The 27,493-nt window shown below is 39.4% G+C and overlaps 1 protein-coding gene across 2 annotated transcripts in view; it reads left to right on the forward strand.

Annotated features, from left to right (window-relative positions):
- Window positions 7,095-27,493, forward strand: part of AASS (aminoadipate-semialdehyde synthase) — a 100,832-nt gene continuing 80,433 nt past the window's right edge. Inside the window, exons 1-2 of one of the 2 annotated variants that reach the window (XM_021078483.1) lie at window positions 7,095-7,235; window positions 7,356-7,664. The gene's annotated coding sequence lies outside the window, so the exon portion shown is untranslated. Of the gene's footprint in view, window positions 7,665-27,493 lie in introns of both variants that reach the window. The other variant, XM_021078482.1, reaches the window with a different exon arrangement.

Raw genomic sequence — 27,493 nt, forward strand, 5'->3', positions numbered from 1 at the left:
CTCGGATATGGTGTTGCTGTGGCTGTGGCATAGGCCAGCAGCTACAGCTCCAATTAAACCCCTAGACTGGGAACCTCCATATGCTGTAGGTTTGGCCCCCAAAAAGACAAAAAAAAAAAAAAAAAAAAAAAGAAGTTTCTCAATGAGGCTCTATTGCTACATGCTCGGTTTTCTTTTATCTTCCCACAGAGAGGACACAAGACCCAGATGTATATTAAAGAAAATTTTTGTTCTTAAAAGATAGTTTTGATGACTTTATAATTCTCATTGTTAGTTGGGATTTTTTTCCCTAATGAACTCTAAATATATTATTTTTACTGTTCTCTAGCAACAACAGATGCTAGCATAGTTGCTATTGGCCTGTTAGTCCTTTTTTTCCAGCTATCTTACAAATGTAAAATTTTAAATTGAAAAATGTTTGCTTCAATCTTCTTGTTCTCCAGTTTCATTGCAGTACGTCTATATGTGAATTGTATACATTATGCTTTGGCTTTAATGGTTTTTAAAAAATATGAGGTGATAGCCTTTATCAGTTCTGGGAAATTGTTCGTCATTACCTCTTCATATTTTTGACTTTTCTCCATCCATTCTCCCTATTGCCTCTTTCTTAAATTCCTATCAGACCATCTTATGTAAGAACTTTCTCATCTCATAAATTTATTTTCCTATTTTCCATACTTCTGTTCTCTTTGTGTTGCATTATGGTAATTTTTAAGCTCTCTTTCTTGGTCCTTCAGTTTGCTTTCAACCATGTTTAACATGCTGTTAACTGTCCACTGAGGTGATACTAGCAGCAGTAGTAAGTGTAAGTTAGGGTTGATAATTCTAGTTTTTGGATTAGGTGGTGAATATCCAAATGTTCATTATCGTTTTAAGTAAAATAAAATTAAAGAGGCCATTCTTGGGCAAATGATTCTACTATGCCATGATTAAAGGGCCACGATTAAATCAATTCTGTGCACCAAATTTCCAGTAAAAATAATAAAAGTTTTTAAATCATCTCAGAAGATTTAAATAGTTTTTTCTCATTCAAAAAATTCTATTTTTCCATTTTAAGTATTTTCTGCATAGTAATTTCATATTACATATCTTATTTTCAATAAATGAAACCCCAGTCTTCTGCCATTTTTGTCTTTTTAGGGCCGCATATGGAGGTTCCCAGACTTGGGGTCTAATCGGAGCTACAGCTGCCGGCCTATGCCGCAGCCACAGCAACGCCAGGTCTGAGCTGCATCTGCGACCTACACCACAGCTCACTGCTACACCAGATCCTCCACCCACTGACCAGGGCCAAGGATTGAACCTGCAACCTCATGGTTCCTAGTCAGATTCATTTCTGCTGCACCACGACGGGAGCAAAACCCCAGTCTTCTGAATCTGTCATTTATTTTTAATGCTATTTGTTACTCATATGGCTTATAACTAAAAAAAATTTTTTTTTGATAAATTGGACCACATTAAAATTAAGAACTTTTATTTATTAAAAAATCATTAAGGAGTTCCCCTTGTGGCTCGGTGGTAATGAAACCATGAGAATGCAGGTTTGATCCCTGGCCTTGCTCAATGGGCTAAGGATCCACTGTTGCTGCGAGCTGTAGGTTAGGTTGCAGACATGGCTTGGATCCCGCGTTGCCGCAGCTGTAGTGTAGGCTGGCAGCTGCAGCTCTGATTCAACCTCTAACCTGCAAATTTCCATATTCCGTGGGTGTGGCCCTAAAAAGCCCTTACCCACCCACCCCCAAAAGTCATTAAGTAAGTAAAAGTAAAGATTTAGAAGGAAAGAATGTTTTTGCATTCATGTGTCTGGTTGAAGACATATCCAGAATATTAAAAAAAAAAAACAAACCTACAAATCGAAAAAAAATAAATAAAAAACCATTAGATATTTGGGCAAAGAACTTGAACAGGTAGTGGAAATTCACAAAAGAGAATTTCCACTACTATAAAATATATAAATAGCAAGCACCTACTTTATAGCATAGGAAACTACATCCAATATCTTGAAATAACCTATAATGAAAAAGAATCTGAAAAAGAAAATATATAATGGAACCACTTTGCTATTCACCTGAAACTAATACAACATTGTAAATCAACTGTATTTCAATAAAATAAAAGAAAGAAATTTCATTGCCACCTCACCAATACACACCATCAATTTATACTTGCATGATACATTAACCTTGGAATATTATTTTCCTTATCATTGATATAAAAAATGTCAATCACTTAAAATTAAATTTTAGCTCTTTTCTCCCTCAATTTCCATTTCCATAAATTCTTTCATTTCTCTTTATGAGTTATCATTCACTATAATTTACTTACAAGTGCTTTTTGTCTGGATGTTATGAAAAAAATGAAAGAATAACTATTGCAATACCTTTGACATGGTGTTTCTCTTTGCCCTACCCGATGATTTCCAGGCAGTGAGTTTGGCTATGTGTTTGGTTTGATTCAGTTTCCATACTTATAAAAAATAATTAAAGAAATGGTGGGAAAAAAAGAGAATTTCCAAAAGAGAGACCAATAAGCCTATAATAAAGTGCTCAACGTCATTGCAATTCAGAGAAATTAAAATTAAATAATTATCATTACAGAACAGACACATGGCTAAAATAAAAAAATCTGGCAATATCAAGTGTCAGCAAGCATGTGGAATTCCCATACATGGCTCCTGGGAGTGTAAACTGATGCCACCCCTTGGGAAGAATTCAGTGGTATCTACTGACTGCAAACATGTGCATGCCCTAGGACCTGGAAATTCCACTCCCAACAGAAATTATATCCAATAGAAATGTGTATATATATATATATGCACTAAAAAGCATGTACAGAGACTCTTCATTGTAGCCTTATCCTATACCATCACTATATTAGGGATCTTCGTAATAGCATTATTTGGCAATAGTTCTAAGAATCCTTCAACATTACAATGAAAAAATTCATTGTAGTATATCCATACAAGGGAGCAGTGAAAATAAAGTACTGTGATACATACAGCAATATGGATATCATGGTCAAGACATTGTTGAAGACACAAGAATACATACAGTATATTCCATTTTTATAAGTTAAAGAATGGGCAAAACTAATCTATGGTGTTAGACGTCAGAACACGGATTCACTTTGAAAAGGGGGTAGAGACTGGGAGACAGAACACAAGAATGGGCTTTGGAAATACTGGTAGTGTTCTGTTTCTTGATCTGGTTACCTGGTGTGGGTATATTTTTAAAATGTATTGAGCAATATACTTACGACTTGAGGGCTTTACTGTATGTGTTCATACTTCAGCAAGAAGTTTACTTGTATAAACAACCTGTATCTTTTCTATTCCAGAGTTTGATACGAACATAAAATTTGTTTTCAATTTTCTAAATGGCTCAAAGTGGCCTCTGTGGGCTATATTCCATGTAACGTGTACTGTTTGCTAGGAAGTATACTAAATGTTTGGCATTCATGATCTTACCACATCTTCAAAATAATTCTGTAAGGTAGAAATTAGGTCTATTTTCTATATAAAGAATTAAACTCAGTGAAACTAAGTTTTTTTGCCCAAGATTATACAACTCGTAGTATAACTCTGCTCTCCTACTCTGACAATATTTAAAGCTCTAAGCTAATTTTAGAACAGAAACAGTATTCAAATTGGAGTCTGAGGCATGGAGAACATAGTTAAGCGCTTTACCTTAGGTGTCTTTTCTTACTATGATGTAAATTACCTTTGACAAGCAGAACCATGCCTTCCCCCCCATCCCCGCAGTTTTTTAGCTCCTGTGAACGGAGGGAAAAGTCATAAACAACTATTCCTAATACTAAATATTTTCTTTGAACATGTGCACCTGAATTGCTTTCTAAATAAAATGCTTGGAAAAATTAGCATTCATCTCTCTGTATCTGTTGTTGACCAAAGAATTCCATCCAATTACTGTGTTTCTGAGGCCGTGATAAACTTTTGCTACTCCTTGTCTTTTGATACTTTATACAGGGAGACGAACTGACTAACACTCCAAAGGAATTCCGCTATGAAACGTTTTGTCTGATGTTACATTAAATAGCTTGAAAATACTGTAACCATTGATGCACGGTTGTTGTTAAAGTATCGTGGAAACAATGAAAGAAATTAATAAATAGAAAACCCAGTCTAAAGAGAGATCTTCTTATGGTTTTCTAGTTAAGAAAAATTAAATTAGCACTCTCAGCAGGGGGAAAGCAGTAGATTGTGTGGGATTCTGTTGAAAATGAAGACTTCACTCCCAAAGTTAATTCAATTTGTATGCTTTTCTGGGGAAGTCATTTATCATCTTACTATGCATGTACCTTGAATAATATTTATACTTCTATATAAGCATTTAATAAAATATACTACTGTCTCTGGAAGACCAATTCAGAATTGGTTAATAAAGACAACAACTGAAGGAAAATTTCGATAAGAATTAGGTATAACCCCTTCATATATCTCTTACGGACTATTTCATCAGTGCAATGAGTAGAGATTGAGAACAAGGAAGCTCTGGTTGTATTTATCCACTTCTTGTGCTATTTATGATACCTTGAGCATCAATTCTTCTATTCACAAAATGCAAGTTATCAGTATACTGACTCCATGTGCAGTAGTCATGAATTTGAGGAGCTCAGATTAAAAAAAAAAAAGACTAAAGCTGATTTGCCTCATAGAATCTGAGTGATATTACTGAGGTCAGCGGGAATGAAGCATATTTATTTGGGTAGCTTAGCTCCAGAATGGATGTGCTGGGCAAGTAATACTGTCAGAAAGTGAAAAACACTCTGCCATCTCACCATGGATTGTTGCACTCTTGCTGTTGTGAGGCCCCTCCTGTCTGGCTCTGTTCATGCCCAGGTGAGCACTCAGCTTGGTGCCACTCTTTTCTGAGAGGACAGGAGAGTCCAATATTTGCTAGACATCTTAGTGTTTTGGTTTCCTCACTCATGAAAGTTGAGTCCCCCTCTCCTTCCATCATAGCCTGAGTAATACATCAGACTACGGAAATTACTTCAGTGTTTCATAAGAAAAGAGTGAAGACCAAATATTTGAAGATTAGAGGGCTGGCAGATGTCTATTAGGTTTATTAGGTAAAGAAAGAGCAGAAGAAAAAGAGGGCTATGAGAGCACAGGGTAGCTGTTGAGGGACTGGAGCTGCCCAGGTTCAAGTCTGCATTCCTCCACTCACTGGCAGTGAGCCTGGGAAGCTACTTACTTTTTTTTTTTTAAGGTCATATACTTTAGTAAACTATTTTTGAACTACTGACACCAATTCTTATATCTATAGAGATATATATAGATGAAAACCGCATAATTTTTTAAAACAAAAAAACGTTACTTGTTAAACACATCATTAAGGAAGGCAAATTAATTTGGGGAAAATATCAGCAAAACATGTTTGGCAAATTATATTCACAAAAAGCTGTTAAAACTCAACAATAGGAGTTCCCGTCGTGGCACAGTGGTTAACGAATCCGACTAGGAACCATGAGGTTGCGGGTTCGATCCCTGCCCTTGCTCAGTGGGTTAACGATCCGGCGTTGCCGTGAGCTGTGGTGTAGGTTGCAGACGCGGCTCGGATCCCGCGTTGCTGTGGCTCTGGCGTAGGCCGGTGGCTACAGCTCCGATTCGACCCCTAGCCTGGGAACCTCCATATGCCGCGGGAGCGGCCCAAGAAATAGCAACAATAACAACAACAACAACAAAAAGACAAAAAAGACAAAAAAAAAAACAACAACAACAACAACAACAAAAAACTCAACAATAAAGAAAAATATTTCAATTATTTTAAAAAGTGGAAAAAAGACATGGACAGATCCTTCTCAAAAGAGCATATGTAAATAGCTAATAATGATATGAAAAGACATTTTACATAGTTGGTCATGAGGGAAATGTAAATTGAAAACACGTTGAGACACCACTGATGGACCCACTAGATCAGAGAAAGACAATTAAAAATAATTTCCTTTTTTAAATTTGAAAATCTCTCAAATGCCAACCAGGACCTAAATCCATAGTCCAAGCAACTACTTTCCTCTTCTATCCACTCCTTCAGTTCCCATCCATTCAAGAGATTTCTTGTTATTTCTTAAATATAAAAAAATATAGTTTCTACATAGGGATGGCTGGTTTCTTTATTCTCCTTCTTGACATCAGAACAATTTCTTAAGTAGATTTACTTAATTATTTCCCTAGAAAGAATTCAATCTGTGAGAAATGGAGCTGCTATATATAGACAGACTTCTAAGATGTTCTCAAATACGGTATTCCCCAGACTCTTGGTGTATACACATCTTCTCTCAATTATTCAATTAAATAGTAATCTAGGCACTCCTATAACTGAGCAGGACTCTATGGGGCCTTCCCAGGATAGAGCTCCACCTACGTCTTCCACCTGCCTTTTGTCTATAGAAAAAACTCAGTCAAAAAATAAATTTAGGAGTTCCCGTCTTGGCTCAGTGGTTAACGAACATGACCAGGAACCATGAGGTTGTGGGTTCGATCCCTGCCCTTGCTCAGTGGGTTAAGGATCTGGCATTGCTGTGAGCTGTGGTGTAGGTTGCAGATGCAGCGCGGATCCCATGTTGCTGTGGCTCTGGTGTAGGCCGGTGGCTACAGCTCCGATTCAACCCCTAGCCCGGGAACCTCCATGTGCCGTGAGAGTGGCCCTAGAAATGGTAAAAAGACAAGATAAAATAAAAATAAATAAATAAATAAATTTAATCATAGAAGTGAGAAAATGCCCAAAGAAAGGAAAGCAGTCAAGCAAGACAAAATAATACTTTAGTCATTCAACAAAGTCAAGGACCTTTAGTTCTTCCTCAAGGACTATATAGATAATACTCTGGGCCATGTGTTTTCAAGCTGTTTTGCAGACTGAAATTCTCATCAGGTAGAAGATGTTAACTAAATGCCCACAAACAAATAGACCTCAAACCAGCTGAAACCAGAAGGTTGATGATGCTGACTTCCAATTAACTCACCACCAACCAATCAGAAGAATGCCCAGGAGCTGACCACACCCCACTCCTTGAACACTATAAGACTCCCCACGACTGCCTCCAGGCTGGGATGCGCAGTGTCGAGGGCACTGATCTGCTGTGGTTCCTTGAGTCTGGCAGAGCAATGAAGCTCTTCCTTTTTACTTCACCCAAAGCTCTGTCTCCATGATTCAGTTCTGTGCCGGTGTGCAGAGGCCGAGTTTAAGCAACACTCCTGAGCAGGAGTTCCACAGGTACAATTAAGTTATGAAATCAGTTGATTAACAAGAGCGGGATTATCCGTGTGGGTGTTAACGAATCACACAAACTCTAGGTCTGAGTCAGAGTCATGAGAACTTGATGCACCCTTTCAGACTTGATGCACCCTTTCTGGCTTGGAGATGAAGGAGGCCTTGCAGCAAGAGACGCTGGTGGAATGTCCGGCCGAGGAGCAGCCCCAGCTGACAGTCAGTCAGAAAGGAAACCAGAGACCACAGTCTTAAAACTGTAAAAAACGGAATTTTTCTTGGAATACAAATGCTTTGAAATTAAACAACGGAAGCTGACTTCTCCCAGAACCTCCAGAAGAACTCAGCCTGAGGGACCCCTCTGAGTCAAATTTGTGTTAACCCTGAGAAGACCAGCCATGTGGTACCAGGCTTTTGACCTACAGAAGTGGTGAGGTAAGAATTTTTTGCTGTATTAAACTATTGTATTTGTGGTAATTTGTTACTAAGCCGTAAAAACACACTCACATCTAAACATTCAGTCGGCCTATTGCCATGTAAACAGTATGTTTTTAAGTAATAGCCACATTATAAATCTTGATGACCATGTGGTAGTTTAACAATTTTAGCAAAATCTTTGTATGTTTACTGCTTGAACACTGTTTTAGTTATATATTACACTATATTAATGTATTAGAGTTGGCTTAATCTTTTCCTCATGTGTATTTTTAAATAGTATCATAAATACTGAATTGCTTTTAGCCCTTTTCTTTTTGTAACCACTGGAAGAAAAACCAAAACAATTCCAAGCTTTAGCGTTTTTCATGTAATGGAAGTCACCTGATGGCTGGTAAGAATGCCTGGGGGGATCTTCTCTGATAAATCTGCAGTAATAGTTTTCAGGTGACTATTTGGGGTCTGCAATTAAAATGTATTTCTGTCTCTGTGCCTCAATTCCTTTACTGTGTAATTTCTGAACAGAAAAAATAGTAAGAAAAATTTTACACTTATTATGAAGTATGCATTTCTTGTGTTTAGCTGTCGTTTCATCCAAAATTCTGCATGTGTTGTAGATGGAACTTATGGTACTCAGTTTTATGACTATACCTATTTAATTGTTCAGATTTAATTTTAAATATGGTGATAACAGGAATTAGACTTGTTTTAAATGTACTATTTCATCATGGATGCCACATAGAAAGTTATATACTTTTTGTTATGAAAGATGGAGCTTCCAAACTTTATTGGAAAAACCTCCAAAGACAGTTGTGATGGGAGAGATGCTAGCATACATCATATTTATGTATTCAGAGTATTTTTGAATCCTGTTTGAAATTGGAATTTTCAAATCGGTGTTTGAAAGAAAGCAAGAGTGGTTAGTAGTTCTGATAGTGACACAAGATTGTGACAGGTAGTCCTGGTCATTTTAGACTCAGTAGCTGGATCTTAATATTTTCAAAAAGAAAGAAAGCTTCCTAATATCAAAACATAGGCTGACATCAAAACTTTTCAGTATTTTCCAGATTATAAAACTGAGTTCTGAACAGTTTTCTGTACAGTTTCCTAGGTATGAAGTGTCTAGTTACCTATGAAAATTGAGGTTTTTTTTTTTTTGTTTTGTTTTTTGTTTTTTACTGTTTTCTATCATTGTCTATCATTTTAGCAACTTAGGATATTATTTAGGGAACAATGAGTAGACAAAAATGAGTAGTCTAGCAGTGTTTTTTATAATTAAAATGCTGGAGTGGGGCTTAGTTATTCAACTTTAATTGACCTCTCAGTGGCTCCCTGCATTTATTATAGTAAGGTGGAGCTAAGTTTTAAAAGCAACATCGCACAGAGATTTATATATCAGTATATTTAAATACCTGCATTCTGGGTATCTGTGATTGGCATTTGTATTTATAATCTTTTATATGTTCAGGTATTTTTTGCTATCCTGTTGAGGATTTTTTTTTTAGCTATATGTTTTAATTATAAAGGATACTACTGGGAAGCTACTTAAACTCTTTTTTTTTTTTTTGTCTTTTGTCTTTTTTTAGGGCCACACCCACACCCACAGCATATGGAGATTCCCAGGCTAGGGGTCCAATCAGAGCTACAGCCCACACCACAGCCACAGCAAGGCTAGATATGTGAGGCATCTGTAACCTACACCACAGCTCATGGCAACATGGGATCCTCAACCCACTGAGCCGAGGCCAGGGATCGAACCTGCAACTTCATGGTTCCTAGTCCTATTTGTTTCTGCTGCCCCTAGATGGGAACTCCTACTTAACCTCTTGAATCCTCAGTGTTATTGTCAATAGAGTAAGAATAACCCTTAATTCTTGGGGGGTGATGGAAGGATGAGAAGCAGTCATATAACTACAATGCTTATTAATCACAATTACAGTATTTATACAAGTATGTATGAGTATAATTAGGTCATGTGTTATTTATTTATTATATAATACATGTAATATGAAATATAATAAGCTTAAAAGCCTACAATTAAAATATATTTAATATGTACAAACATGTTATATTTTATATGGTGTATTTATTATATAATTATATTTAAGTATATATATGTATAATCATAGTAATTATATTCATTATACTTACAATGCCGATCATGTTTTAAATATTCATATTTAAAGTTGAACATTTTGGGAGTTCCTGTTGTGGCTCAGTGGTTAACGAATCTGACTAGGAACCATGAGGTTGTGGGTTCGATCCCCGGACGCGCTCAGTGGGTTGAGGATCTGGTGTTGCTGTGAGCTGTGGTATAGGTCACAGACTCCGCTCAGATCCTGAGTTGCTGTGACTGTGGTGTAGGCCGGAAGCTGTAGCTCTGATTTGACCCCTAGCCTGGGAACCTCCATGTGCCGCATGTGTAGCCCTAAAAAGCAAAAACAGACTAACTAATTGTATGCTATCTTAAAAGAAGCAGATGCAGCCTCAGCAAAGACAAATATATAAATAAATAAAGTTGAACACTTTTAGGTCTGTTTAGCAGTCCCCTCCCCCTTCATCTGGGATGACACATGATTCAAACACATGGTTTTTTTGGCTTTGTTTTCAGTCTTTTTAGGGTGGCACCTGGGGCATATGGACATTCCCAGGGTAGGGGTCTAATCGGAGCTGTGGTTGCCGGCCTATACATCGTGGCTCACAGCAATGCTGGATCCTTAACTCACTGATCAAGGCCAGGGATTGGACCCGTCTCCTCACGGGTACTAGTTGGGTCTCTTACCACTGAGCCATGATGGGAACTCCTTGAGCACATGGTTTGAACACAGCCTATTAGAACATTCAAACCCCAGGCATCCTGATTCATTTAGGTTGGGCAAAGGGATGAGCTGAGTCAGATACTCTGGATTGTTCTTAACCCCCTTTATCAATGTAGTAGTTGCTTACTCCAGCTTTGATCATTACTTAATATAGTCAATGATGATAATTGGTCCATATGTTTATAGAAAAATTTGGTAAATGATAGCGAAGTAACTTACCACATACGTTAAAGGGGGAAAGAATGGGAACGTGAACATTCATTTCTAATGGAACTAATTGTTATATGACCCCATGTATTTCCTTTTGTTTTATTCCTTAAGTTGACTGATGTAAAAGCTCTGTTACTCACAATTAGAAGAGTCCTGACTAATATTAAGAAATCGAATTTCCATGTCCAGAGGTGGTGTTGAGTGGGCTCTGGTAGCAACTCTCAGGGCAGCCTAACCACGAGAGCTTCATGAAATCAAGCTGAGGCCGGATTTGGGTTTTTTTTTTTTGTTTTTTTTTTTGTCTTTTTGTCTTTTTGGTTGTTGTTGTTGTTGTTGTTGCTATTTCTTGGGCCGTGAGTGGCATATGGAGGTTCCCAGGCTAGGGGTTGAATCGGAGCTGTAGCCACCGGCCTACGCCAGAGCCACAGCAACGCGGGATCCGAGCCGCGTCTGCAACCTACACCACAGCTCATAGCAACGCCGGATCGTTAACCCACTGAGCAAGGGCAGGGACCGAACCCGCAACCTCATGGTTCCTAGTCGGGTTCGTTAACCACTGCGCCACGACGGGAACTCCCGGATTTGGGTTTTTAATAAAACCATAGCATTCTGGTCAGTTGGGGCAAATCAAATTTGGGGGCAGTTGTAACAACTTTTATAAATCAGAGTTGGCCAATCTCAAATGCGTGGCTGATAGGCTAATTGGTAGTAGAGCCAAGATATTGCAGCCCCTTCTTTGGCAGGTAGAGAGCTGCTTCCTGGTACTCCTCATCTTGCTGTGGGCCACCGCTTTCAAAGCAAATTGTTCTATTGATACATCAGAGAATCCATTTTGGTGAGAGTCCCCTGGTGTTCCTGACAGAAACTTTAAAATCCTGCCTCAATGAACTAGAACATATTGTGTGATAGCTACTTAATTTTAAATCTCATTCATATTTTGCATTTCTTATTTTAAGTTCTACATGAAAATATAAATTCTAATTCTAATCTTAGAATTTAAAACCTTCTAATTTTTCCTACTATCCAATTTTACCCAATGGTGGTCATCTTCTCATCTTCGTCCAATCAACTTTCAGTGCTTGATTGTGAAAACAATGCTTCCAGAAAATCTGATGTTAATGAGACTAGTCAGTGACATTTAATGGCGAGTGTATTTTTTTTTTTTTTTTTTTTTTTGCTTTTTTAGGGCTGCACCCATGGCATATGGAGGTTCCCAGGCTAGGGGTCGATTTGGAGCTACAGCTGCTGGCCCACACCACAGCTATAGCAACTCAGGATCCAAGCCACGTCTGCAACGTATACCACAGCTCATGGCAACACCAGATTCTTAACCCACGGAGCAAGGCCAGGGATTGAACCGGCCACCTCGTGGTTCGTAGTCGGATTCATTTCTGCTGTGCCACAACAGGAACTCCTTAATTGTGTATATATCCTTTATGTAGTGTTCTGTCATTCCCTCCCCACCCCCTCACTGCCATTGGTCATTCCACTACTGGGCCATTCACATTTTGTCTCTAGGACAGAAAATTGACTGACATAGAAAATGCTGTAAGTAGCCATGGGCTCTGGGCTCCCAGCTGCCTTTGAGTAAATAATGCTTTTTTAATATAAAGATCGTACAATTCAAAGGTCACATTATAACAACTCACTTTAGTCTTCAATATAACCGCCATCAGAGATGGAGTTAGTAGTGAGATTTGGATAAGAAAGATTCACAATTCTGGTTTTTATCTGTGCTCCTTGGCAACACTTCCTGAGAACAGTGTGAATGAAATTCCAAGACTAAATAGCCAATAGCATAATATGCTTTCCAGCATGCTGAGAAATAGAGTGAAGAAAATTAAGCTCCAAAGGTTTCACATAAAAGATTTCATAAATTATTTTCTAGTGCAAAAATGAAGTTGAAAATAGCTTTCATAACATTTTTTTTATGCTTGCACCAGGTTTAGAACTATGACAGAAATCCAAAATTATGTGGGCATTGAAATACAATATACTTAAATATGAACGAATATAATTTTAATTATAACTAACATACTTGTATTGAATACTTACTGTTTGGCAGGTGCTGGGTTGAATGCTTTACAGGGATTATCTAATTTAATTCTCACAGTATCCCCAATACAGTAGCTACTATAAGGTCCATTTTATAGATGAGAAATGGAGGCTTATCAAGATTAAGGATCTTGCCTGGATCTGCCCATTGCATAAGCTAGGGTTTCAGCCTAGTTTTGTTGGCTTTAGAGCCTGAGCTTTTCTCTTTCTCTCTCTCTCTCTCTTTTTTTTTTTTTTTTTTTGTCTTTTGTCTTTTGAGGGCCTCACTCGTGGCATATGGAGGTTCCCAGTCTAGGGGTTGAATTGGAGCTGTAGCTGCCAGCCACACCCACAGTCACAGCAACACGGGATCTGAGCTGCATCTGTGACCTACATCACAGTGCATGGCAACACCAGATCCTTAACCCACTAAGTGAGGCCCGGAAATTGAACCCTCGTCCTCATGGATACTAGTTGGGTTGGTTAACCACTGAGCCATGACGGGCACTCCGTAGAGCCTGAGCTTTTCTTGACCATGCTGTTGCCTGAAAACATTGAACTTGTTTATTTGCTTCTCTACAGATATGTTTATTACTTTTGAAACATAAGTTTAAAAAAAAATTGTTCAGTATATATATATATTTTTTTATTTTTAATTTATGATGTTGAAATAATGATAGTCTATTAGGGTCCCCCAGAGAATTGGAGATATATATATATATATACATATATATGTATGTATATATGTACACACACACATACACACATATTTCCCCATATATGTATCTCTAGGACAATGTGGGGTTAGGGACACCAATGCCCCCATGAGTAAAAAAAAAGTCCATGTATAACTTTATAGTCAGCCTGCCATATCTGTGGCTCTGCTTCTGAGGATTCAATCAAACACAGATCATATTTCACTATAGTACATATTAATTTTTAAAAAAATCTGCTTATAAATGGACTCTTGAGTTAAAATCCGTGATGTTCAACATCAACCGTATATGGATATGCATATAAATTTACAGAGGTGTGCCTCTCTCTGTGATATATTATTTTAAAAAACTAGCTTATGTGATTATGGAGGCTGAGAAGGCCTACAGTCTGTTGTCTGCAAGCTGGAGACTCAGGGACGTCAGTGCTGTTATCTGAGAACCAGAGGCCCACAGTGTAAGCCCCAGTGGGAGGACAGGAGAATAGGGATGTCCCAGCTCAATTAATCAGGCAGAGAGAGCGAATTCCCCCTTTCCTGCTTTTTTCTTCTATTCAGACCCTCACTGGGTCGGATAATGTGCCCACATGTTGGGGAGAACAGCTTACCAAGAACACGGCTTCAAAAAGTTAATTGCTTTTGGAAACAGCCTCATAGACATACCCAGAAATCATGCTTAACCTGGGTATTCTGGCACCCCTTGAATTTGACACATAAAATTAACCATTACATAGACATATATAGCAACTTGCCCCCTCACCCGCCAGCGTGCTTGTACACACAGGTGCGCGCGCGCACACACGCACACACACACGATGCACAGGGAGATAGTTGCACTCTTCCGCCAGCCTCCACCTGTATAACTGTAGTGCACTGTCAAAACCAGAAATTGACATTGGTGCATTCTACATAATCAATTCTGATCCCATCAGTTTTATAAGCACTCTTTGTTCACCATAGTTATAGGTTTGTGATGCCTTCCATGAGGTGGAGATTCTCAATTTTATCTAATCAAATATTTCAGCCTTTTTTTTTAATGGCTCTGACTTTTGTGACTTGCTTATACAGATTTTCTGCAATAAATTAGGAAAATATCTTTTAATATTTTCTGTTGATACTTTATTTTAGAATTTACTTTTTATACAGTGTGACAGAACAGAATCTAATTTAATTGTTCCCCAAATGTATAGCTGGTTGTGCTGACACTACATATTGAAGAATCAATCCTTTCCTGCTGATTCATATGCTACTTTCATCATATCCATTCATCCATTTTTATCCCCTCTATTTTGTACTATTTTTCTTTGAGTCTATTACTGTGCCAATACTACTTACTTATTTATTTATTTTGCTTTTTAGGGCCATATCTATGGCATATGGAGGTTCCCAAGCTAGGGGTCGAATCAGAGCTACAGCTGCTGGCCTGCCACAGCCACAGCCACACAGGATCTGAGCTGCGTCTGCGACCCACATCACAGCTCACGGCAACACCAGGTCCTTAACCTACTGAGGGAGGCCGGGGATCGAGCCCGCATCCTCATGGATACTAGTAGGATTTGTTAAACGCTGAGCCATGACGGAGCTCTGATAGATGCTGTAAGGAAGGCAGCTTGACTCACTTCCCAGGTTTGCTACAGGCAGGTATGTTCTGTTAGAACCACACTGTCCACTGGGACTGGATTGGGTGGGGAACATCCAAGTTATGTGCGCTCTGGACCTTAGTCTTGACTTCTCCAGCACTGGAGAAGTGTTAGAAGAGAATCCTGGAGTTCCCGTCATGGCGCAGTGGTTAACGAATCCGACTAGGAACCATGAGTTTGTGGGTTCAATCCCTAGCCTTGCTTAGTGGGTTAAGGATCTGGCATTACTGTGAGCTGTGGTGTAGGTCACAGATGCGGCTCAGATCCCGAGTTGCTGTGGCTCTGGTGTAGGCTGGCGGCTGCAGCTCTGAGTTGACCCCTAGCTTGGGAACTTCCATATGCCGAGAGAGTGGCCCAAGAAGAGTCAAAAAGACAAAAAAAAAAAAAAAAGAAAGAAAATAGAAGAGAATCCTCTCACAGGAAACAAACTTCTGCCATCAAAACATTCTTTTTTCCTATAAGCATGTACTGGATTATAAGTATCAACAGTATCTGAGTGCTTTATCAGGTTCAAATAAATGAATGTTTCTACTGCTAGCAGCTTTCTTCTTTCCTTGAGTCACGAATGCTCCAATGAACATTGCCTCTCACCGGGAACACTGTAGGTGCTTAATCACAGTCTGTTGGTCTCTACAGTTCCCAAGTGCTCAGACAAGATATAAAACGTCCAGTCATGGCTTATTACCAAACCTTAAAATTCAGATACCCAGAAGCAAGGACTGTGTGATTCTGTAGAGTCAGAATATTTAGATGCCAGGGTAGGGATCTCTGCATCTCTTGTTGCTCAGAAAACAGCACAAACCCAACCAGAGTCTAAATCCTGGGTCCCGAGGAATCCACTTCACTTCCATATTTGGATGGTTTTCAACAGGTTTTTCTGTTTGTACCCAAGTGCAGTATAGGGGGATGAACACAGCTGTGGAGTCAGGCAAACTTAGGTCTGACTTTCATTGTAGGTACTTACTAGGCATGTAGCATCTTAGCATAGCCCTTTGAGACCCACCTGTCTCATCTTCCAGGTGGAGATGAGGCACTGTGATCTCCATGTAGAACCCTAGGAGAACTGGGGGCAGGGGAGGGAACGCTTTTCCTTGTGGGAGAAGGTGGAGTAGGAGGGTGGCAACTAAGAGAATCGAGGCTTTGACACCAATTTGTCTCATAGCCTATATATAGGACGTTACCTACAGACATACACTCACATGCATGTAAAAATGCCTGTGCAATGATGGCCACTGAAGAATTAGTATGAATTTAAAAAAATAACCCCAATGTTCCTATATCGCATATAGGTTAAATAAATTATGGCAGAGCCATTCAATATTCTGTGGTGATATAGCTATTAAAAAGAGTGAGGTGGGTTTATATATATTGACACAGAAAAATATCCATAAATATAGTCAAACTAACAGTAACTTGCAGAAAAATATATTATGACCCCATTTGCATTAAAAAACCCCATCAAACTGTCACTAGTATTTTTTACTAGGAAGAGGAGGTTACTTGGGAGTTTCACTGTCTATAGTACTCATTTTAGAAATGATGGAATTTATCGCAATGAAGCACGTGTAATTTTTGCTCTAAGGATAGCGCTGTCCTCTTCTGGTTTCTTCCTGCTCTTGTGCACATTTCTTTTCCTTGGTAGCATGTGAAAAGCTGGTTACGATGCCCAACCAGTCAGTATTAAAACACATTTCCACCCATCCCCCTCCCCAGCTTTCCTGAGATACAGTTGGCATATTAACACTGTGGAAGTTTAAGGCGTAAAATATGACTGGTATACGTATATACTGCAGAATGATTAAAGGGTAACTTTGGATTGGATGTGTAAATTCTCATCAGAGGAAAGAGGAAAGATGTGCCAAGAATATCTTGAAGGTTCTCTTCTTTTAAGAGAAGCCACTTTGATAGGGAAATCATAGACCACAGCACGACTGAGAAAACCCACCAAGGGAGTGAAACAGTGGAGTAAACGCTTAGAGCAGATTGTTCAAAAATAAATAAATAAAATAAGGGGCCAATTCCCTATGTGGCTCAGCGGTTAGCAAACCCAACTAGCATTCACGAGGATGCGGGTTCGATCCCTGGCCTTGCTCAGCGAACTAGGGATCCAGGTTGCCATGAGCTATGGTGTAGGTCACAGACCCATCTCGGATCTGGCGTTGCTGTGGCTCTGGCGAAGGCCGATGGCTATAGTTCCCATTGGACCCCTAGCCTAGAACCTCCAAATGCTACAGGTGCGGCCCTAAAAAGACAAAAAGATGAATAAATAAATAAATAGGGGCTTTGTAAGCTTTAAATATTCTCCAACCTGAATTCATGTGGCTGGAGCATATTTGCATTACTTTCTGTGTCTTTGTACTGCGAGTTTCTTAAGGTTTATTGTGACTTATGTATTTGAATAGTTTTCCTTTGGATTAATCTAATTTCAAGTTTAAACATTCATTGGTGTTACATACAATTTGCTTTGAGTCAGCGCTTTTGAATTGTAATGCTCATTTACACACGTATTTTGTTTCTTCAGTTGCAAATGTGGTGCAGAAACGTTGGTTTTAACATTGACTTGGGGATTAAGATTTGATTTTAACTGATTATAGTATTTAGTTCTTGATTAACTCTGGTAACTTAAATATTTACTTTACTGCTGTGCACGGGTCTCAATTTCAATTGAAAATCAACTTTAAAAGGTAAAATTTGGTGCCATCCAGTGGCGGAATTGTGAGTTGTAGCATACGTGTGACAGTGAGGAGAAGCATTTCATGTTGAAATTGTAAACTGGTTCCTTAATATATACCCTGCAATTCATAGAGATACCAATAATTATAAAAAGGAAAAAGGCATAAACTTGGGAGTTATATTTTACTGGAATATGAGGTAATTTAATTTAGGAAAATATTGAATTAAGAGAATGGAAACGAGTGTTGTGGATTTCTGCATTTATGAAATGGGACTGTGTTACCTACATTATGGCAAAAGCTGGAAAACCTTTTTTAAGATCTAAATTGCAAATACATATACTTTGGCATCAACTGCATTAGGCAAATAAGATTTTTATATTACACTACGTTAAATAACAGCTTTATATTTGTGTACGTGAAAAAAATTGTAATATGTTTTTAAGAGTCTTGCAAAAGTCTAAAATTTTCAAAGTCATTTACAGAAAAAATATGAGAGCCATCTCCCTAGGTACCAAAACAAAGAATGAAAATCCTCACTGGGTAGGAAACTCACTGCCTGCTAACAAGTGCATTTTGTTGAAGTAGCAGGAAGTTTTTGGTCATCCAGGTTGAGTCACAACCATATGCATTAAAAACACTTTTTTTGAATGAGACATTCCTTTAGAACAAGACGACCTGATTAAGACTTGTATTATAGGTTCAGCTGTGGAGAGACATTCAGTAATAACAGTGGTTTGAACAAGACAGAGAAACAGATCGCTCTCTCATGTTAACGTCTGAGTAGGCAGTTCCCAACTGTGGGGCTGTGGTTTTACAATCATCCAGGACCCCGACTCCTTCTCTCTGTGGCCTTGACAAGAAGCTTCCATCTCATAATCTCTGATGGCTGTTGCCCTGTTCCTCTTCCCATCCTTAGCTTTCCCCACACTTCATCTGTGAAACCAAACAAAGCAAATGAGGCAGACAGGTAGAGGAAAGTCCTCAGAACTGCTTGTACGTTTTGAGTCTTACTCTGAGTCTCTTTTCTATGGAAATTCTGTTCCCGATGAAATATCTGGTGCAAAAAATAACAATATACTCCTCTATAAATAGGACACGCACTGATAAAATTAACCACCATTTTACCCATTTGTTTTTTACATAAATTTCGTAACATTTTCAATTGTTAGCTATCTTTAAAGTGGCTTGGTTACATTTAAATAGCTAATACTTTGCTTTTGTCCTTTGAAGATCTCAGGCAGAGATCATTTTATTGTTGGAAAGACTCTTCAGAAACCATAACCTTCTCAACGGTGGCCGACACCTGAGATAGTCAGGTTGGCTGGAAGTTCTGTCTCCTCCCAAAGGGATTCATTTCTCTTTACACATGCTTGTATGCTAGACAGGCTTCACTGTTGCAAACCAAGTGTATTGAGAACCTCAGAATCTTGACGGGATCCAATTTGGGCATGAAGCGGTTGGCCAATGCCATCTTCGTACTCCACGTGGGATTTACTTACAGGGTTGTGCTTCCCAGTTTTCCAAGCAAGCTGACTCATGGATTACTTAGAATGTTTTTGATTTGAGGGCTTTCAACCATAGGTAGACCTGCCTATCTAAGCCCCCATAACTCTAGCTCCAGCTCTGGGGTGATAACCTCACATAGGGAAGTGTGACTGATAAAATGGATAAGGACAGGTCTCGGCAAACTGAAGAAGGGCTCATTAAGTGTCACTGCTGGTGACCTATGAATCCAGGAGTCCCCTTACTGAGTTAAAAAAAGTAGGAATTTAGTAATATCTTTAGAAAATAGCTACTAAAGCCTTACTTTCTTTGTGCCTCAGATTTCCACTTTGGGGGCCAAGTTTATTTATTTATTTTTTCTGTCATGGTAATTAAAACGAATCTCAACAGAATATTTGCATAAAACTGGGCAGTTCTTTAAGAAGTGTCTCAGAGGAATCGCTGAACACTACGTGGAGGATGTGTATCCCACCGAGATGCCATTAAGTGATGCAGCCTGTCGGGGAACATCTCCCCCTACTCCTATTTTCTTAGGAGAAAGGACATTTTCTTCCCACTCCCAAAGAGGGAAAGGCTCAAGAGGGGTATTTGCTCTCTTCTCTCTCTGAGAAGAAGATTGACTTACCTGATTAGGGGGTTTTGAAGAAGAATAATCTTCATTCAATTTGGAGTTGAATGTGCTTGGCTCTTCCCCTTCACATTCTCTCCTTTCAGATCTGCTTGTGCAAAACAGAGCTGGGTCCTGGTCTGCTCTACAATGGGCAGTGTGATACAGACTCTGTCCTTCACCCACTAAGCCCCTATGCTGCTTCCCAGGGATTTTACATCTTTCCAGTCCTGTCACACTCCTGCTAGATGGATACTTCATGCTCCTCTTCTCAAACTCCCAACTCTTCACTCCCCCAACCACATTGTCAACTGATGACCCTGCTTGTTTCTTGGCTGAGAAAATAGAAGTCATTAGCATTGGACGTCCACAGGCTCCCACTACCTAATCTACTAAAGCATCTATACCTAAACCCGTGTAACTTCTACCTCGTGAAGGAGAGGAACATTTGTTCCCATTTGGGGCCAATCTCTCCTTTTGGGCCCAGGATTCCATTGTTTCTCACCGTCCCGCGGGCCTTGCTTTAGCAATTCTCCTTCAATAATTAATCTGTATGTATCTACCTGGTTATTCACATTAGCACAGAACATGCTGTAATATCTCTCATCTAAAAAAAGTTTCCCTAGATCTCGTATGTCCCACCTGCTTCCATCATTTCTCTGCTCCCCTTGACAGCAAAATTTCTTAGAAAGGTAGTGACCCTGAGCAGGACCCTGAAGGGCCATCCCTGGGTGAAAAAAGTCTTTCCTTTTAGCCCAGAAAAGCCATTTTTAGTTTGTAGAAAAAGGCTTCAAACTTGTAGACCTTCCCTGAGTTCCAAAGGTCAGGTTCAAACAGGTACTAATTAGGGAAGAGAGGAAATGCGGAAACAAAGGAGGAACAGTCAAGAAACAATAGTGACAAAGCAACGTCTCCTCAAGGGATGTGTCTTACCAATGAATCTTTGAGTTCTTCTGCAGGAGGGGCCCCAACCAGGCTGAGCCTAGGGTTCCTGGACCACTGCCCTCTTACTCACCACCAACCAATCAGAAGAGAGTCAGTCACACACCCTATAGCCCTCACCCCAAATTTTGCCTGTAAAAACACTTCCTCAAAAAACCATTGGAGAATTCATGTTTTTTTTGACCATGAGCTGCACATTCACCTTGCTTGGCCCTACAGTAAAACTTTCTCTGCTCCAAACTCTGATGTTTAGATTTGTTCAGCCTCACCATGTGTCGGGCATGCAGACTTGTGTTTGATGGCAGTATACTCCGCTTCCTCTCCTCCCTGCTCTCGTGAATGGCCTCTAGGCAGGCTTCCATCCACATCACGCTACTTAAACTTGTTCTACTCAAGTCAGAAATGACCTCCTCTATTCCTAAATTCAGTGGTGTATTTAAGTCCTCACCTTTCTGGGTCTATCATAAGCACTTAACATCATTTCTCTACCTCATTATTTCTTATTGATGCTCCCTCTTAGTTTCCTTTGTGGATCCTCTTTATTTTTCCAACTCGTTTTCCTCATCATTTTTCCATTCCCAGATTACTTTTCTTCTCCTCTACATTCACTCCTATCCATTTCCATGGCTGAAGTCCTGTCTATGGTATTTAAAGATTAAGAACTTAAGTTTGAGATGACTTCAAAGTTCAGTGTGCATATTCATTGCTGAGATTCTGGTGTGGTTGCCATTGAGGGATTTTTCTTTGAGAATGTGAAAATCAAGGTAACGGTTTATTTTCAGACTTTTGTTACTATGGAAGTATTCATCGTCTCGGAAGACGATGCAAAAGAGACAAATAGAATTATTGGAGGCATAAATGGAGTATGAACTTGTGATCCCCTCCACATGCTAGAACAAGTCTCTTTCCCTATCTTTCTCAATACATGGTCTGAAAGTGATCTGTAAGAATAGGGGGGGGGTGGTTGAGGGGGTCCATTAAGCAAAGTCTGAGGGGGCTAAACCAGGATCTTCCCTGCTCACGTAGAGGTTCAGCCTAGGGAGTGGGGCCGGGGTGGGGGTGAGGCAAACAAAAAAAGGTGAAAATTTTGTGTGTTTGGCATGGCAATGTTTTTTTTTTATATATATATAATTTTTTTATTTTCCCACTGTACAGCAAGGGGGTCAGGTTATCCTTACATGTATACATTACAATTACATTTTTCCCCCACCCTTTCTTCTGTTGCAACATGAGTATCTAGACATAGTTCTCAATGCTATTCAGCAGGATCTCCTTGTAAATCTATTCTAAGTTGTGTCTGATAAGCCCAAGCTCCCGATCCCTCCCACTCCCTCCCCCTCCCATCAGGCAACCACAAGTGTCTTCTCCAAGTCCATGATTTTCTTTTCTGAGGAGATGTTCATTTGTGCTGGATGTTAGATTCCAGTTATAAGTGATATCATGTGGTATTTGTGTTTGTCTTTCTGGCTCATTTCCCTCAGTATGAGATTCTCTAGTTCCATCCATGTTGCTGCAAATGGCATTATGTCATTCTTTTTTATGGCTGAGTAGTATTCCATTGTGTATATATACCACCTCTTCCGAATCCAATCATCTGTTGATGGACATTTGGGTTGTTTCCATGTCCTGGCTATTGTGAATAGTGCTGCAATGAACATGCGGGTGCATGTGTCTCTTTTAAGTAGAGATTTGTCCAGATAGATGCCCAAGAGTGGGATTGCGGGGTCATATGGAAGTTCTATGTATAGATTTCTAAGGTATCTCCAAACTGTTCTCCATAGTGGCTGTACCAGCTTACATTCCCACCAACAGTGCAGGAGGGTTCCCTTTTCTCCATAGCCCCTCCAGCACTTGTTATTTGTGGATTTATTAATGATGGCCATTCTGACTGGTGTGAGGTGGTATCTCATGGTAGTTTTGATTTGCATTTCTCTTATAATCAGCGATGTTGAGCATTTTTTCATGTGTTTGCTGGCCATCTGTGTATCTTCCTTGGAGAAATGTCTATTCAGGTCTTTTGCCCATTTTTCCATTGATTGATTGGCTTTTTTGCTGTTGGGTTGTATAAGTTGTTTATATATTCTAGAGATTAAGCCCTTGTCGGTTGCATCATTTGAAACTATTTTCTCCCATTCTGTAAGTTGTCTTTTTGTTTTCTTTTGGGTTTCCTTTGCTGTGCAAAAGCTTTTCAGTTTGATGAGATCCCATGGGTTTATTTTTGCTCTAATGTCTATTGCTTTGGGAGACTGACCTGAGAAAATATTCATGATGTTGATGTCAGAGAGTGTTTTGCCTATGTTTTCTTCTAGGAGTTTGATGGTGTCCTGTCGTATAATTAAGTCTTTCAGCCATTTTGAGTTTATTTTTATGCATGGTGTGAGGGTGTGCTCTAGTTTCTTTGTTTTGCATGCAGCTGTCCAGGTTTGGCATGGCAATGTTAATGTGACTACAGCTTGGCCTTTGTGTCTTTAGGAACTTCAAGTGAATGCTCCAAGCCCCCGGTTTTGGTTATTTTCTAGGTCCTTTAAATGGATGGAGGCAACACATCATAAACGAAAGCCTGGTTGTTCTCATTTGAGCATTTCAGACAGCAGCTTATTCTTGCTTTCTAACTAACCAGGTGCTATCTTGTCATCGATTCATGGTCCTTGAGTCTCAATACCCATCTCATTATAAATCTTAGGTCTTATCTCCACCCCGGACTCACACTTCCCAGGAAGTTTGAAGTGAGTCCTTCTGGCCTTCCTTTTTTTATTTTCACCCCATCCTCATTTCTCTCCATAGGAGAGGGAGTTAAAAGGCCGATTCAGTGGAGTCTGCATCACTGGGCTAAACCAGTGCCCTTTGGTGTCAGCATCTCTTGGCTTTCTGATAGCTGCTAGATTTAAATGAAAATTAGGTAAATTGGACAGTATCTTTACAACAAGCAGAAGACTGGGTAGATGAAGTAGTTTTTCCCCTTCTCATCCATGTTGCTGGTTGGCTTAGTGATTAGATGTACGCTCTGCACAGCATCCCAGCCTCCACCTACTGGTGCATCTGTTAAGGTCCTCTGGGGTGAGAGATCTCACTTCACCTTAAAAACGAAACAGTACCTTCTTCTCCATCATTTACCATTGAGATATACCTACCTGCCCTGGTGTTGTGATAATACATTTTTGCTTAACTTTTTTTGTCTTAATAATATATTCTCTTATCAGGCAGCCCCAGAAGGGAGGAAGGACAAGTTACAGGAACTAAAATACCACTGAAAACCTTCCAGTTTACCTTTTACCACTTGTTCATCCCTATTCAGTTCAGTCTAATTGCTTTTGTGCCTTCTGCCTGTATCTCCTTGAAACTTGCCCTTTGACAACTCTATTTCTCTTTCTTTCAGCTGATAGTCTGTTGTCAGCAAACTCAGAAATATTCTGAACAATCCCTTCCCTTCTCAACAAAATCCTGAAACTTTTGTCAGATGAAAGCCTAGGTATGTTTTATAATACTCCAAGTGGAGACCATTTTAACCCTTTATGTCACAAGATGAAGAAACAAGAGTATTAGGCTACTGTTATCATGTGCTTTGACCGCATCCAGCAGCAGTTTGCAAGTCCTCATCTTTAAGCAGCAATTCCAGCTGCTAATAGTTTTCAGACTGGTACATGGGGAGGAACCATGGGTGTAACAGGTGGGCAAAAAGATGATATTGTGGAATGATATGTAAGTTAGGAGAAAAGGGACAAGGACACACATGTGGATTGCACTTTGCTTGAGAATGAAAGTGGTCCATAAACTTGGGAGGTCTTTCTGTTTATTTGCACCTTTCAAATTTTTTTTCCCCAGCAGTGCTTTATAGTTTTCAGTCTTTTCCCTCCTTGGTTAAGTTTATTCTTAAGTATTTTATTACTTTTATTGATAAAATTTCACTTCTATTTTTATCATCACTTTTAATATACAAGCATTATTTAAATTTTTTATACCATCTTGCTGCTTTAAAACATTTTTATTGAGGTCTAATGGACATAGAACATTATATTAGTTTCAAGCATACAACATAATGATTGGATATTATATGTATTGGGAAATGATCACTACAATAAGTCTAGTTAGTATCTGTTACCATACTCGTTACAAAAATATTTTCTCTCTTGATGATAACTTTGTGGATCTACTCTCTTGGCAACTTTCAAATATGCAACATAGTGCTGTATATGTGTCTCCAGGACCTATTTGTTTTATAACTGAAAGTTTCTATCTATTGACTCTCTTCATCCATTTAAACCATTCCCCACTCCCTGCAATTCCAATCAAAATCACAACAGTTTTTTGGTTTTTTTTTTTTTTTTGAGATATGAACATTTCTGGGTGATGGCCAAAGAACCAGGATGTCCAAAACAATTTTGAAAAGGAAGAATAAATCTTGGCTCAGTGGTTAACAACCCAACTGGGATCCATGAGGATGCAGTTTGGATCCCTGGCCTTGCTCAGCGGGTTAAGGATCTGGAGTTGCCATGAGCTGTGGTGTGAGCTGCGGTGTAGGTCACAGACGCGGCTGGGATCCTTGTTGCTGTGGCTGTGGTGGAGGCTGGAGCCAGTGGCTCCGATTCAACCCCTAGCCTGGGAACTTCTGTATGCCCCAGGTGCAGCCCTAAAAAGCAGAAAAAAATGAAAGAAAGAGAAGGAAGAATAAAATTAGAGAAATCACAGTACTTGATTTTAAGACTTACTATAAGAGTTCCCATTGTGGCGCGGCAGAAATGAATCCGACTAGGAACCATGAGATTGCAGGTTGGATCCCTGGCCTTGCTCAGTGGGCTAAGAATCTGGTGTTGCCGTGAGCTGTGGTGTAGGTCCCAGATGTGGCTTGGATCTGGCTTTGCTGTGGCTCTGGTGTAGGGTAGAAGCTACAGCTCCAATTAAATCCCTAGCCTGGGAGCCTCCATATGCCATGGGTGTGGCCCTAAAAGGACAAAAGACAAAAAAAAAAAAAAAAAACCTACTATAAAGCTACCGCATTTAGGGTTGTGTGATATTGACAAAGAGATACATACATAAACTAATAAAACAGAGTAGATAGTCCAGAAATAAACCTACACAGATACAGTCGACTCATTTTTGACAAAGATGCAAAGGCAATTTAATATTGAAAGGGTAGCCTTTCAACAAATCATGTTGGAGCAACTAGACAACCATAAGCAAAAAAAAAGAGCCTTGACATAACTTTACACCTATGCAAAAATTAATTTAAAATGGATCATACATCTAAATAAAATTTAAAACTATACAAATTTTTAGAAGTAAACCTGGAGGAAAAAAAAAAAAAAAAGAAGTAAACCTGGGAGGAATCTTTTTTTTTTTTTTTTTTTGCTGTAGTCACAGCGTGCAGATGTTCTGGGGCCAGTGGTCTGTGGCACAGGTGTCGTCCCGTGACACAGCAACCACCCAAGCTGCAGCAGTGACAACAATGAATCCTAAACCTGCTGAGCCGGGAAAAATCTTTATGGCTTGGGGTTAAAGAAAGAGTTCTGGACAAGGCATCAAAAGCACAATCCACCAAAGAAAAATATTAACACACTAGACTTCATAAAAATTAATCTCCTTTTCTCTGTGGACAACACTTTTCAGGAAATAAAAAAGAGAAGTTTCAGATTGAAAAAAAAATTGTACTCCAGATATTCTACAGAGGACTTGTATCCAAAATGTATAAGCTCTCTGACTTCCCGGGTAGCTCAGAACATAACTAGTCAGCGTTGCTTCTACAAAATATATAAGCTCTCTTAAAACTCAAAAGAAAGAAAATAAACAACCCAATTAAAAATGTGGACATACTTGAGGGAGTTAACGAACCTGACTAGCATCCATGAGGACACAGGTTCCATCCCTAGCCTCCCTCAGTGGTTTAAGGATCTGGCATCGCCGTGAGCTGTGTTGTAGGTCACAGATGTGGCTTGGATCCTTCGTGGTTGTGACTGTGGCTGTGGCAGGTGGCTACAGCTCCGATTTGACCCCTCGCCTGGGAACCTCCATATGCCTCGGGTGCGGCCCTAAAAAGACAAAAAGACCCCCCCCCCAAATGTGGACATACTTGAAAAGACATTGCACTAAAGCAGTTATGTGTAAGGCAAGCAACCAGCACATGAAAAGATAGCCAACACATCTGCCACTGGGAAAATAGGAATGAATACCACAGCTTTAATGCCACTACTATATATCTGCTATATCTAAAATTAAGATGACTAAACATACCAAATACTGGTGATGATGCAGAAAAACTGGAACTTTCTGGGCTCCCGGTAGTAGTAAAACATGGTAGAGCCACTCTGAAAAGAGATCGGCAGTTTCTTATAAATTTCCTTAAGACCTAGTAATCCCACTCTTAGAAAAATGAAAACACAACTGCCTGTACACAAATATTTACAGCTCTATTCATAATTGCCAAGAGTCGAAACAACCCCAGTGATCTTTAGTGAGTGAGCAGATACACCGTGATACTTCCACACCATGAAATACTATTCAACAATAAGGAAAAATGAACTGCTGATACCTGCTCAACTTGGATGGTTTTCGAAGACATTTTGCTAAGTAGAAGAAGCTAACCTCAGGGTCACCTACATACAGAATGATTCCATTTGTATGTCATTCTTTTTTAAAAAATAAATTTTATTGGCATATAGGTGATTTACAATGTTGTGTTAGTTTCAGGTGATA

The sequence above is a fragment of the Sus scrofa genome, chromosome 18 (genome assembly GCF_000003025.6).
Source record: "Sus scrofa isolate TJ Tabasco breed Duroc chromosome 18, Sscrofa11.1, whole genome shotgun sequence".
Taxonomy (NCBI): domain Eukaryota; kingdom Metazoa; phylum Chordata; class Mammalia; order Artiodactyla; family Suidae; genus Sus; species Sus scrofa.